Source organism: Myotis davidii, unplaced genomic scaffold (assembly GCF_000327345.1).
Source record: "Myotis davidii unplaced genomic scaffold, ASM32734v1 scaffold742, whole genome shotgun sequence".
Lineage (NCBI taxonomy): Eukaryota > Metazoa > Chordata > Mammalia > Chiroptera > Vespertilionidae > Myotis > Myotis davidii.
Window position 1 is genome coordinate 667,752 of NW_006293386.1, and position 12,774 is coordinate 680,525.

At 38.1% G+C, this 12,774-nt stretch overlaps 1 pseudogene; it reads left to right on the plus strand.

Annotated features, from left to right (window-relative positions):
• Window positions 1–8,796: 8,796 nt before the first annotated feature.
• On the plus strand, window positions 8,797–9,040 carry LOC102773262 (annotated as a pseudogene).
• The last annotated feature ends 3,734 nt before the right edge of the window (window positions 9,041–12,774 follow it).

Below are 12,774 nucleotides of genomic sequence, written 5' to 3' on the forward strand. Positions count from 1 at the left end.
CTTTGAAATGCCCTCTGGCTGACATTCTGATCCTTGAAGACCTATCTAATTGGATTGAAAAGTCTTCCTTTTCTTACACCTTCAAACATAGAAGATGGGGATTTGGAAAATGGCTTTGCAATGTCTGTACCTTCTTTCCCCCCCAAAAAGAAAAAACAGCTGATTCACAGCATATTTTATATGGTTTAATATCATCCCACAGTGTACAGGAACTTCACACTCCATTTTTAATTAAGTGGTAGAATTACTAAGTAGTTAACAATTAGTTCCTCTGTAATTATTATTATCTGTGATATTATTCCAAACAGGATCAAATGGTATCATCACTATTGAAATATTGATTTATTTTTCTCTCTTTAACAATTCTAATTTAAATCAGGTAGAGAACTGCTGGGGTTCAGAATAAAGTGGGGCATTAACCATTTTGGAGATGTTTCCACAAAAATGATAGAATTTATTATGGAAGCTGACCAAGAGTGCCTTCAGGTTCCCCTCAGCTTGACTAAACTCTAGATGGCTTTCTTCCTGACTATATCACTGATCTTTCTTTTCTTAGAGCAGTTACTTTAGAAACTTGCAATTTCAAGTACTTTCTGTGCTACTTTGGAATGGAAATCTTCTCCCAGCCTCTGGCCAGTTGTACAACGTAGAATGTCTTTCTCCAGGATTTGGGAGCCATCCCTTTGAAATGTAAGCATTAAGAAAAATATTGCCTCTATTTCCTGGTCTTTATAGAAGGCTGGCAGCTTGGCTTGGATGAGTACCAAATAGCAAACACAGATGGCTAAATGTCATTGCTCAACCTCCCTCACTAATATTCTCTAGTGCTGTCCCAATAGCTCACCCCAGGCTCTAAAACCCTCTGCCTTATGCTGCAGTGGAGCTGAGTTATCTGGACTCTCATTGCATTGTCCTGAATAAAGTCCTCCTTATAAGTTCGACCAGCCCAGTAAATGTTTTCTTTGATACATCTCAAGAACCTTCTAATTGAGTTTAGAAACAGAATGACACAGGGCACAGTGTCAGGAACCCACTGGGGCATCTCTAGGGCAATAGGCAGAGTGAACATTTATACTAATAAAAGGGTAATATGCTAATTAGACTGGATAGACCGGACGTCTTCCAGATGTCCTTCCGGACAAAGCCACCATGGCAGGGGTCAAGGCAGAGGCAGTTAGGGGTGATCAGGCCAGCAGGGGAGAGTGGTTAGGGGCGATCAGGCAGCCAGGCAGAGGGGTTAGGGGCAATCAGGCAGGCAGGCAGGTGAGTGGTTAGGAGCCAGTGGTCCTGGATTATGAGGGATGTCCAACTGGCAGCAGTTTGACATCCCTTAATGGGGTCCTGGATTGGAGAAGGTGCAGGATGGACTGAGGAGACCCCCCAAGCATGAATTTTCATGCACCGGGCTGCTAGTCCTAAATGAAAACCTATGGTAGAAATCACATTAGCACTTGGATTGAGAAGGAAACATCATAGGATGAGGAAGAGGCTTAGCTCTTTTAGAAATTAAAAAAAAAAAATAGAAGAATGGTGCAAGGAAATTGTATTTGTGCTTATTTAATTCCTATTCAAATGTTTGTCAAATTAAACTTCTGGAAAGAATTTAATGTGATTGGAAAGTAAAGTGAAAAAATTATGATCCTTCATTAGCCAGTTTTTCAAAAAATAAAATTTTAGTTATATTATCTATAAAGAATTTTAAAAGTCATTTTCCTAAGATTTAGAAATGTCACAAAGGCACCAAAAATATAAGCTCATTATGACAGTGTTATATCACTGTTAGTCACCACTCTCTCCACATGGTTCCAGTACCCATGTACAGAAAATACTCAAAAAAATATATTTTTACTGACATTTCACTTAGCATAATGCTCTGCAGGTCCTTCCATGCTGTTGCAAATGGTAGGAGTTCCTTCCTTTTTACAGTAGCATAGTATTCCATTGTGTAGATGCACCACAGTTTTTTAATCCACTCATCTGCAGATGGGCACTTAGGCTGTTTCCAAATCTTAGCTATGGTGAATTGTGCTGCTATGAACATAGGGGTGTATGTATCCCTTCTGATTGGTGTTTCTAGTTTCTTAGGATATATTCCTAGAAGTGGGATCACTGGGACACAGACACTAGGGAGGAGAGGGCATACGCGGTGGGTGGAGGGGAGCATTGAGGGGGATAAGGACACACATGTAATAACTTAATAAAGAATTAAATTAAATTAATAAAGATATATATTTTTAAATGAATTAATGACAATCAATTCAAAGGAGAAAGCATAGCAGAAGTCAGAGTGGATAGACAAGAGAGCATACAATTACTTTAGGAAGTTCATATGAGGATGCCTTGATACTTCAAAGAAAGAACCATGTCTTTAATGTCCTTATAGCAGACTTCAAAATTACTATTAAAACACACATGTTGGCCCTCCCTGGTTTAGTTCAGTGGATAGAGCGTCAGCCTGTGGACTGAAGGGTCCTAGATTCAATTCCGGTCAGGGGCACATGCCTGGGTTGTGGGCTCGATCCCCAGTGGGGGGTGTGCGGGAAGCACCCGATCAATGATTCTCTCTCATCATTGATGTTTCTACCTCTCTCTCCCTCTCAGAAATCAATAAAAATACATTAAAAAATACATGTTGAAATGCTTGAAAAGATAAATACACAGCTCAATAAATGTTTAAGAGCAAGTAACTGTAAGTCACCACTGAGAGATATATGTATATGTGTATATAATATTCCTATATTTCCCATATATCCAATTTATTCTAATCCAATTTCAAGAAAATGAGTGATCCTTTAAGTACTTGTTAAGCTGTAAGTTTCTATCAAATGATATTTGTTGGTGTACCAAAAGATAAAAAGGAGCAATGGCTTGACATTATAAGATGTAAATCAGATAAATGAATACATTTGTGTCAGTTAATCTCACACATTTTTTACTGAAACAGTTTTCTGAAGTGGATTCATTTTAAGGAGATAAACTCCATTTGGTAACATTTTTGTCAAAGATTATATATTTAATATATTGTTGTTAACATTTTGCATATACAAAAACTTCAAATAACTCTTAATAAAAATGTATTGGAAATTATTCTCTTTGTGTTGGATAGCTCAAGGAAAGTTTATTACCTGTGAATAACAGGAAACTTGTATTACCAAAAGACCAATTTGTGTTGAGTGCACTGACATTATAGACAGTATACTGCACTCAGACAGTATTCCTTGACATAATAGTTATTGATCTCATTAAATGTAAAAGAGAGAAAGTTAAACATCTAATAAAAAAGATATGAGTTAAACTTATTTAAAATAGCCAGACATAATTTTCAAAAAAAATTTTCAAAGATGGTTATTTCATAGTAAAATTTAAAGATATGAATCAATATTACCACTATATTTCATGATACAGGCCTTTGTCTACAATTGTCAAATACTACAAACAAAAGTAATTTGTACCTGGCAAATAAAGAAACCTCTTCTGCTGCTCTATCAGCAAAATCAGTAAGTTGAATCTGATTTCTATGTTGGCATATTTATGATAGATGTAAAGCCCTTGGGATCTACTGTCTCCCCAGCCCCCAGTGAAATAACATCGTTGTTGTTTTTTTTTTAAATCATTGACAAAAATTTCTGTTGTTAAAAGACCGTGTTGACGAAAGGTCATTTTTTCCAGTGTCTTTTTTTTTCTAATCTCATTAATACCTTTAAATAAGTCACATACTACAAATAAATTAAAGAAGAATGAGTCTTAGAACTCCCACAGCAACAATAGGAATGACATTTACATACCTGTTGCCCATGAATTGAATGGAAAATATAACACATATACCAAGAGATTGCAAATGAAACGAGGATGCACCTTGTGTAGAGAAACTCCATTAACAAACCTCAGAGCGGGACTCCTCTTCTTAGGGGAATAGTGGAGGGAAAGTCCCCTTAGCAACCTGATGCAAACATTCAGTGCAAGGAGTCCCGTGACCCCTGGGGCTGTTGTGGAAAAAACCTTCAGGGAAAGACCAGAAGGAATCAGCAGCACATATCAAACAATGGAAACAACGGAAATGGTTTCCTAGGACAGTTCCTGAAGAAAAAATGCTTCCTGTCGCCTTTGCTTTCTTTGACCACATTTAAGGCCCCCGAATCATGGCTAATATCTCATAATAATTCCCAAACCCAGCAATCATACTGAATGCTCCCTGACTTCAGTTTGATATATTTGGTGAAGTCAGCGTAAGAGTTTCTACAGATATTAATGTGACCAGGGGGACTTCTGAAAGCATATGAAAGTATTGTTTATATATGATATAAAGGATCACCTGCACACTGTGCATGGTTTAAGGAAACAGACTATGTAAGAGGCACAGTGTTGCTACAGTCCCTTATCTTTCATTTCTGCCTGAGTGAAAAGTGTCTCTGGCTGGCCGATCTGTTACAGTGTAGTGCATAACTGTGAAGGGGAAGGAGCACTGAGCTGCATTTATCCCTACAGCACTCAAGTGGAACCATCATAAGAAAGCTAGGGGTCCTAACCTCACATGCAGTATAAATGATAGATGTATCCTAATGCTTCCTCTTTGTGTTTTCGGTGTCCATGGCTTTGATGTATATATTGGGTTATAGGACCCATATCTTTAAGATCGCTGACAAGACGTCTGGCACAGCACTTTCATATTGTATGACTTACTGAACTATGATTTTCAAATTTCTTCAGCACATCAACATACTAAGTGAGGGGGCCGGAATTATTTCTTCATTATGTTTCACTGAGCTGTGCATCATTTCATGTACACAGGCATGAAAAGAGTTCTGGCTTTAAATTTGCACCCACTAGACCTGAAAACAAAACAATTAAAATTAAATTACCCCCCCATGCCTTAAAACTAAGGAGATGATTAAAAACTGCTGCTTGTGAGGCAAGTAAGTATGGGAAATCTGTTTACTGCACTATGAGTACCTCAAAGGAATTCTTGCATGCTGTGTGCCTGAAGTGATGTGTTTGAGGGACAAGTTTTGTTTGTTTGCTTGTTTGTTTTAGTTTAGATTAGCAAACAAAACTGTTATAAAAAGAGCCCACAGAGCCCTAGCTGCTTTGGCTCAATGAATAGAGCGTCAGCCTGTGGACTGAAGGGTCCCAGGTTCCATTCCGGCCAAGGGCACGTGCCTAGGTTGCGGGCTCGATCCCCAGTAGGGGGCGTGCAGGAGGCAGCCAATCAATGATTCTCATCATTTCTCTCTCTCTCTCTCTCTCTCTCTCTCTCTCTCTCTCTCTCTTTCTTCTCTATAATCAATAAAATATTTTTTTTAAATAAAAGAGCCTACAGAAATATAGGTGCTCAGGTGTATTTAGGGTTAGCACAAAGCTCAGAACACTTAGTTGGCATTTGTGGTTCCCTTAATGTACAGTCCATAAAAATGCTATGACTACTAATGAAGCTACTAGATAACAAACACTTATTCTGTTTGACCTACATTTATACTTATGTAGAATTTTGTGTTAATGGCTATAACCTGTAAAAATCCTCTTGCCTTAGTATCCAAAATGTGACATTTGTATCTGTGGGAACTCCTTTCATTGGGAAGAAAATATCAAAACTTCTAGTGTTGTTTTTATTTTTAATCTAGAATATACACAGATTAGCTATGATATGTTTATTCAGTTTGTGAAGAATTGATGTAGTGTTAACTGAATTAACCATTTTAATTTGTCCAAAGGTCACGATAGGTTTCTGGAAAGTGAACACATTATCAAATATAACAAAGTATTGCAAAAACACAAGGGCAAATAACTGAACTAAATCTTCTATTACTAAAACCCTGATTTAAAATCTTACTGTATACATCATATTATGAAGTAGAAATGATAACCAGTGGCTTATAGCTGATAATAACTTATACAAAGCATCTACAAATATTACCTGAAGTGAAAAATTATATCTTTCTTTAATAATGATGAAACTCTCTCTCCTTGTGTTTTGTACATTTTCCATTCATACAAAAACAGATTTCCAAATTTGCTGACTCTGTGATGACAGGTATTCTTTTGAGTGGGTACAAATAAAAGAAAAATACATTTATTCTATTTCTTCAAGGTAAAGATATTTTTAACCATGAGAAAATAACTACCTTTAAGAGGAACCTAATTTTCTTTCTAGATTGGTGATATGGAGTGTACTTAAAGATGCTTTCATTGAAATGATATGTTGTTGCTATAGATAATAAGTTGTATTCATATTGTGATAGGTTGAACTGTCTTTCCCCAAAGATATCAACATGCTAATCCCAGTATCTGTGAATATAATTTTATTTGGAAATAAGCTCTTTGCAGATGACCAAGTTAAAATGAGGTCATTAGGTGGACCATATGACTGATATTCTCATATAAAGGGGAAATTTGGACAGAGATGTATAGAGGGAAGACGATCTGAGAATACACAGAAAACAATTTGTGCCTGATGCTACCCGAAATGAGGAGAGAGATATGAACAGGTGTTTCCTCACAGCCTTCAGAACAACCCAGCTTGCTCATACCTTGATCTCAGACAACCAGCCTCCAGAGCTGTAAAGCAATACATTTCTGTTGCTTAAACCACGCAGTTTGTGGTACTTTGATGCAACAGCTTTAGAAAATTAATACACATATAAAAATTCATACATGCATATTACAAAAAATTTATAGGTATAATTTTCTAAGCTATTAGATTTCTTTGAAATAAAAAGTTTGATGGACTTTGGCCCAGCTGGTGTGGCTAAGTGGTTGAGTTTCAACCTATGAACCAAGACGTCACAGTTCGATACCTGGTGAGGGCACATGCCCAGGTTGCGGGCTCCATTCTCATTTTAGGTTGTGCAGGAGGTAGCTGAGTGTTGATTCTCTCTCATCATTGATGTTTCTATCTCTCTCTCTCTCTCCCTTCCTCTCTGAAGTCAATTAAAATATATTTTTTAAAAAGTTTGGTCGATTTTGAATCACTTGCTAAATATGCAAAAACAATACTTTCAGACTAATTTGCAAGAATTTACAATGTCAGAAAAAGATGAAAACTGAATAGCTGAATTACATTAAGTATCTTGAATGGGATTGAATATAATAATCTTATTTCTGTAAGTGCAGACAATGATGCACTTTCTCTATTTGGATTTAGGCTCAACTTCACTAGCTATTAGGGAAATGTAAATCAAAACTATAATGAGATACACCTCACACCTATTAGAATGGCTATTATCAATAAGACAAGTAATAACAAATGTTGGAGAAGTTGTGGAGAAAAAGGAATCCTCATTCACTGCTGGTGGGAATGGAAACTGGTGCAGCCACTATGGAAAACAGTATGGAGGCTCCTCAAAATTTAAGAGTAGAGTTATCAGCCCTAACTGGTTTGATTCAATGGATAGAGTGTTGGCCTGTAGACTGAAGGATCCCGGGTTTGATTCCAGTTAAGGGCATTTACCTCAGTTGCAGGCTCCTTCCCAGCCCAGACCCTGGTCGGGGTGCATGCAGGAGGCAACCGATGGATGCATTTTTCTCACATTCCTTTTTCTCTCTGTCTTTCCCTCTCTCTTTCTTGCTCTAAAAATCAATAAAAATATATCCTCCAGTGAGGATTAAACAAACAAAAAAGAGTTATCATATGACCCAGTAACCTCTCTTCTAGGTATCTCCCCGCAAAATGTGAAAACATTTATTCACAAAGACGTATGCATCCCTATGTTCATTGCAGCTTTATTCACAGTGGCCAAGATGTAGAAACAACCAAAGTGTCCTTTGATAGATGATTGGGTATAGAAGATGTGCTACATATTTACAATGGAACACTACTGAGCCATAAGAAAAAATGAACTGCTACTATTTGAGGCAACACGGATGGATCTTAAGAATATCATGCTAAATGAAATAAGTCAGACAGAAAGAGTCAAGAGCCATATGATTTCACTCATAGGTGGGATATAAAACAAAGGAACAAATAAGACAAACAAACAAAAGTAGTAGCATTACTTATAATAGCTAAGATCTGGAAACAGCACAAGTGCTCATCAGATGAGTGGATTAAAACAGCTGTAGTACATTTACACAACAGAATACTACGCCGCCTTAAAAAGGGAGGATCTCTTACCCTTTGAGACAGAATGGATGGATCTGGAGATTATTATGCTGAGCTAAATAAACCAGTCAGAGAAAGACAAACACCACATGATCTCACTTATATGTGGAATCTAATGAATAAAATAAACTGATGAACAAAATAGTACCATAGACATAGAAGCATGGAATTGACTGATAGATTTCAGAGGGAAGGTGGGAGGAAGGGCAGGAAGGGATCAATCAAAGAATGTAGAGCATGCATATTCCATGGACACAGGCAGTAGACAGGTGAAGGCCTGGGGTGGGGATAGAGACTGATGAAGGGGGGCAAAGAGGGAAAAACAGGGGACATCTGTACTACTTTCAACAAAATGAATTTTTTTAAAAAATTCATAGACAGACAACAGTATGGTGGTTACCAGAAGGAAAGGGGGTGGGAGGATTTGATGCGTAAAGGGGGTCAAATATAAAGTGATGGAAGCAAATTTGACTCGGGTAGTGGGCATACAATGCAACATATGGATGATGTATCATAAAATTGTACACTTGAAACATACTTTTATGCACCAATGTCACACCAATAAATTTAATAAAAATTTTAAAAAGTTAAGATATCACGAAAAGTTCCGAGTTCCGCCCCTCGTGTCACTGCCCCCGCCATCTGGCCCCAGCGGACCCGCGGCCTGCTACTGACCAATCTGCCCAGCACTCGCAGGCACCATGTCTAGTTCCTCCAGCATCACCTCTATGAAGAAAGTGGTTCAACAGCTCGGGCTGGAGGCCGGCTCAACCGCATGCAGATTCCCAGGCAGCGGCAGAGGTGAAACAATTCTGCCTGCGGAATGCTCAACATGACCCCCTGCTGACTGGAGTGTCTTCAAGTACCAATCCCTTCAGACCCCAGAAAATTTGTTCCTTTTGCAGTAAAATGAATTTTGAAGGTGTTCTAAACCACGTTTCTTGAACCGGTGAATATTCAAAGAAAACTCAATCTGAAGCCTGTACAAAAAGCTTTCCCTATAACATGTGCCATACCACACAAACTTCTGCTTTTGTCAGTCCGTAACACCTACCTCTCTGAATTTTCATGAACTGCTATTTCACAAGAATGATTATTTTATATACACTGGCAGCAGCATACAAATAAAATACTTAGTATAAAAAAAGTAAGATATCACTGTGAGATAGCCGTTTCTCCCATGGAAATGAATATGACCCAAAATTGAAATGATTTCAAATGAGTATCTTTGACTTTCTGAATCACAAAGAGTTAAATGAAGATAAAATATTTCTTATTAAAAGTTTCTAAAAGGCTTTTAAAATGACCTCTTTTTAATCTTTTAAAAAGTTCGAAGTGGGTGTGCTGTCATTATTGCCATTTTACTAAGGAGAAATGAAGATGCAGAGAGCTGACTTGGTTGTGTACTAAGTCAACCCAAGATGTGGGGGAGTGGGATTCACACCCAGACGGACCAGGGCACCATCCTATCAGCAGAGCGCACTCCGGCACCACTGAATGACCTTCTGTCAGCAATGGACCCCAAGTACAAAGGTGGTCCCGTAAGATCATAATGGAGCTGAAAAACTATTGCCTGGTGACTTCCCAACCACCCTTTCCATCACAGCGCGAGGCGTGGCTGGGCCCGCAGCTCCTTCTATGGACAGTAAGGCCGCAGGTAGAAAGGCCTGCGGGCGCTCACCTGGCCCCGCAGCTTCCGCCCACATCTCTCCACAAGCCTGTGTGCCCTGGCCGCAGCGCTGTGGTTACTGAGCCTGCCAGACGCCCTTCCCTGATAACCACCAGGAAACGTGGAAGAAAAAAGACTTACCCCTTACAGACCTGGAGCTTCCTGGGCAGCGGGAGCCGCAAGCGGCCCAAATGGTCTGTTATCCCAGCCAACCAAGGCCTCTGAACTAAAGGCGCTCAGAGGGGCGGGGGGTGCCCAGGCCTGAGCTGTGCAGGTACCCAGGCGGCCACTGGGACGGGGATGCCAGCCAGCCAGAGCTTCAGTCAGGCGCTGGCAGCACAGGGAGGAAAGCGGGCTGTCAGGGCTCACGCTGGTAAGTTCCTCAGGTGTTTGTGGTGATGCTGATGTAAAAAACCTACAGTGCTAACTGTTCTAGAAAAGTCTAGCACAGACGCTCACAGTGGTGCCTGTACCATCCTGGTTTGTGCAAGTGCAAGCATGCTGTTCCCAGGAAAAGAAAAATCACCTAAGGACACATTTCTCAGAACAGATCCTGTATTTAAGAGGGGCATGACTGTAATGTGTTTAATTAGTGAGTGCTAAGTTATATTTTATATAGTTTTGACTATTAATAGATAAAATGTTTTAAATTTAATTTCACCTAAATATCATCCTTTAGTTTTTTAAATGTAGTATTATGATATACACACTATATCATGGCAAAAGTATGTGTAAGTAACCTGCATTTTGGAAACCAGATACTAAGCCATGCCTGACTGAAAATGGCAAACCTATCATAGCACTTTAATTTATGACACCTTTTCCTCTTTTTTTGTTTTTGTTTTTCTTTCCCATTCTTCTACATTTCTTTTTTTATTGTATTCTCATTAATTGCCTAAGGGAAAATATTCATTTCAATATATTTACTATGATAATACAAATGTAAATATTTGTGTGAATACACAAAATACAAGTATACAATGTCACATATGTTAAAAGAAAACAGTTTGCTATACTTAAATAAAATTTAATGGAGATATGTCTATTTTTTAAAAAAATCAAATGCTTAAAGGGTTAGTTTTATGCAATGTTTTCACAGCAACATATAAAGAGAACATTTAAGTTCCTTTCTTCAACTTGATATCCCATTGTGAAGCACTCCTTGAAATAATTTCTATTATTAGAGGTTTTATTTTATTCATGGCTTTATTGATGTGCACATTTGCTACACAAAATGGTGTATTTTTATTCTAAAATGTCTTATGTTAAGTAGCATTCACACTGGTAAGAATTTATTATACAAAAACAGTATCTACTAAATATGTTGAGAGAGGTTTTCAAAGCCTCTGTTTTTTTTATTTATTATCTTTATTGTTGAAAGTATTACAGATGTCCCCTTCTTTCCCCCCATTGACCCCTTCTAGCCCACACCCCTCCCCCACCCCCCCTAGGCCTTCACCACACTATTGTCTGTGTCCATAGGTTATGCATACATGCATATAAGTTCTTTGCTTAATTTTTTCCCACCCACCTTCCCACCCCACCATCCCTCTGAGATTTGACTATTTCTGTTATTTTGATGTAGAAAAAACTAGATAAAAGAAGTGGTCCATGATATATATAGCCAGAAAACTCAAGTAAATGATAGAGGTGGAGGTGGGGTTTTTATATATATAAATAATTTTTAAAGTTTCACACTATTACTCTTTTTGTAAGTTTTGGAAAGAATTACTGTCCTTTACTTGACTCAGTAATCCTATTAAAAAATAGGTACCCATTACTTATATAGAGAAATGATAGAAATTCTAAAATAATTTTATAGATGGTATTTCTCTTTCAACTTCCTTCCTTCTAGTTCAATCTTTCTTTTCTTGCAACTCCATGCTCACAAGCCCTACACTACATTAAAAAATGAAGCTATTATTGACTTCCACATAAGAACACATATTCTTTCTTGGTTTAGAAGGCAAAGAGGAAAGGATATTTCTTCTGGAAAATTTTTAGCTATGATAACAGTTTCTACTGCTGTAGTTTAATCAGTTGCGTAGCAGCTAACAGTGAAACGGGAATAATAATTAGAAGGGAAATAGCAACTAGTCCCACAGCATCTTTTCACCTAGATTCCCTAGGCCTTTAACTTGGCTACTAAACATGTATTTCATTGCCAGTGAGCACTCCCTGCTGGCAAGCCACAAATATTGTGCCACTGCATTATTCACTGGTACTGAAAGCCTTTTATATTATTTAGATCATTTGATATTGTATTCAAATCCTAAATGCTTTAAAACTGGATGATCTAGAGAGCTTTGTCATTAAATTAAATTAATATCAGTTGGCCAAGTAGACAAGACAATCAAACTGGGAGTAATGGAGTTAGTTGGAGTCATTAGCTGTCTAGTCAGAATTGATCTGTTCACTAAGCCTTTGAATGATTTTAGAAAAGCTTAGTAAGAAATTTGTGCCAGTATTTGTATATTTTTCACAAATAACTTGAGTAATCCCCACATGATGTCTACGCTAATCATTCTAAGATTTCTCTCCTTGTCATCTCTTTATTCAATCCTCTTTTCTTCTTTTTTTTTTAAATCCTCACCTGAGGATATTTTTCCATTGATTTTTAGAGAGAGTAGAAGAGAGAGGGGAAGACAGAGAAAAACATCTATGTGAAAGAAACACATAGATTGGCTGCCTCCGATACATGCCCCGACCAGGGCCCAGGGCCAGGAAGGAGCCTGCAACCCAGGAGCATGCACTTGACCTTAATCGAACCTGGGACCCTTCAGCCTCCAGGCCAATGCTCTATCCGCTGAGCCAAACTGGCTAGGGAAATCCTCCTTTTTCTTTTTAACAATAGGTAACACTTTAGGAAATTCTACATTTTGATTATTTAATAATCTATCATGTACATAATTTTGTGTCTTTGTCTTACAACTGAATGCAAGCTCTGGAAGGACATGGACCTTTGTTTTGTCATGAAATTAAGCCAAGGGCCTAACGGTGGAGCTATACT